Below are 2,235 nucleotides of genomic sequence, written 5' to 3'. Positions count from 1 at the left end.
TAATTTCCCTCTTGGAGTGGTGACCGACTTTAATTAAAGTCAAGTGATTATGTTCAGCTTTGAGAAGTAAAATTGAAATGAAACTCTACATGAGCTGGAGCTATTCTTGTGCGACGGTTTCAGCTAGGATAAAGGGGGATAAGATCAAATTTTATTTGAATTATTGAAGGTTAATATCATTACTCCTTAAATAGAAGTAACCAGCAGTTGAAAACGAAGAAGAAAAAAATAGAGGAAGAGACGGCAGAATAGGAGCGTAGCATTCAAGCGAAGAAGAAGCTCAAATTGAACTAGCCAAAACCGATCAAGCAGCGTAACAGCAGTCTAAGATTTCAGCTAATCGAGAGAAGGGAAGCTCGACAATTTTAGGCATTTTCTTCTCCAAGATTCAGTCTGTAATTTATGTTGTTTACAATTGATTTCTGTTTCGTTCGATTTCTATGAGTGGCTAAATTGATTAAGCTCAGTTAGACACTTATGAAACTTAGCACAAGGAATTTGAAGGTTTATTTTGTTTAAATTCGGATTTAGCATTCTTGAGTTGCTAATTCTATCGTTCAAAGAAATTTTCTAAATTAATTAGATTGATCGCCTATCTAATTTAGGACTTTTCTCATAATCATCTAAGTATAATTGAGTTATCGAATTTCTTAATTAAACTTAGAATCAGTGATAATAAATTAGCATGCCACTAATTAACACAATTTCGGATTTAATTTTGGAAGCCGCTGGAGGATTTTCTTTAATTAACACAAGGTGAAATCTCTAAAATACTTAGTGCACTTTTAATTAAAAATTAAAGGTAGGTATTCAAGTATGAATGTTCTCTATTTGAATTCGAATTTATTTGGGATAAGAATTCATTTCGTAAGTGATTTTCTTTAGCCTTGTTGCTAGATTAGACAATTAAAATAATTAAATCACGCTAAGGACTTGTGCTAGGTGGATTAAGGAGTTACTAACTGAGCACTCTTTCTCTTAATTCGACAACCTTTCTGCATTTACAATTTATGCTACATTTTATTTGTTACCAAAGAGCATTATTAGAGACCCCCCCATTTTTCCTTTCTCGCATATGTTTATATTAACTTGATTTCAATTCTTTTCAAATAGGTTTAACACGAGCTTCTTCGAGGGACGATTCCGTACTTACTCTATATTACCAGTTAATATTGGTTGAGTAGGGGATTAAATTCGGTGGACGTAACGACAACTACCAACTTTCATTTTGGGCAGGTGGCATGTAGTTCTGTTTCATAACCAACTTTTGTAATAATTTACATCTTTCGCTCTATCTATGTTTTATGAGAATTGTCACCTATTCCAAAAGATATATGCTAAGTTTAAATGAGTAAAATTTTATGAGACCATCTTTACACGTATATGCCAAACTGTTTTGGATGATGTTTGAGTGCTAGTGATGAAATAGAAACTTTTATATATGAAAAAGCTACTTTTGTGTTTTGAGTAAAATTGTCAACATTTATAAGGCTTCCGTCGAAAGTTCGTTTTAAATTATGTTTTATATTACATGGTACATCACTGATTTGATTGTTTTGTCATTCAAAATTTTAGGTTAACACCCCAGTTCAGAGAGTATACGTCAAAACCACTAAAAAATAACGAATCAAGTTTAAGCTTGCTTTCAGTGTAATGCCTAAATTTGCCAGTTAGGGATTGAGGTTTTACACTAAAAATTCATTTTATTTTTATACAATAACAACGCAATTCAAATTTATCTTATAAAAAAACATAAATTATATATATTTAACAAAGTTATTTTATATAAAATAATTAAAGTGCTTATTGTATGTAAAATTTATTATTCGATAATATTATATGAATTAACGAAAATATCTTTTATTGTTCATTCTTATATTATATTTACAATTAAATAAATTTTAATCTTTCTTATTAAATTTATAAACCTGATACTTATATTCTAAAATATTTATTCAAAAAATCATATATATTATACTAAGCTCAAACCTAAATAATACACTCATTATTACCCAAACTCAAAATAAACTAATTATAGTTGAAATCTCAAGTCCAAAATAAAAAGTAAAATAAACCTAATACCCAAATGCAATTTATAAAAGTTAAAGTTCAATTCAACATTTAATTTAATAAAAATAATATTTTATTAAAATATTAAATTTTTATAATACTTTATACATTGCAAGTTATAATTATAAACATGTATTTTAATATACTAAATTATACACAACTATT

At 28.2% G+C, this 2,235-nt stretch overlaps 1 long non-coding RNA gene across 1 annotated transcript; it reads left to right on the top strand.

Annotated features, from left to right (window-relative positions):
• Nucleotides 1–1,473, top strand: LOC121218355 (uncharacterized). Its single transcript, XR_005914600.1, has 2 exons — nt 1–391; nt 1,114–1,473. It is a non-coding gene; the product is annotated as an uncharacterized lncRNA (long non-coding RNA).
• The last annotated feature ends 762 nt before the right edge of the window (nt 1,474–2,235 follow it).

This window comes from Gossypium hirsutum, chromosome D06 (assembly GCF_007990345.1).
Source record: "Gossypium hirsutum isolate 1008001.06 chromosome D06, Gossypium_hirsutum_v2.1, whole genome shotgun sequence".
NCBI classification, from domain to species: Eukaryota; Viridiplantae; Streptophyta; class Magnoliopsida; order Malvales; family Malvaceae; genus Gossypium; species Gossypium hirsutum.
The sequence above is the reverse complement of the archived record's forward strand: the minus strand, read 5'-3'. Positions and strand labels throughout refer to the sequence as shown.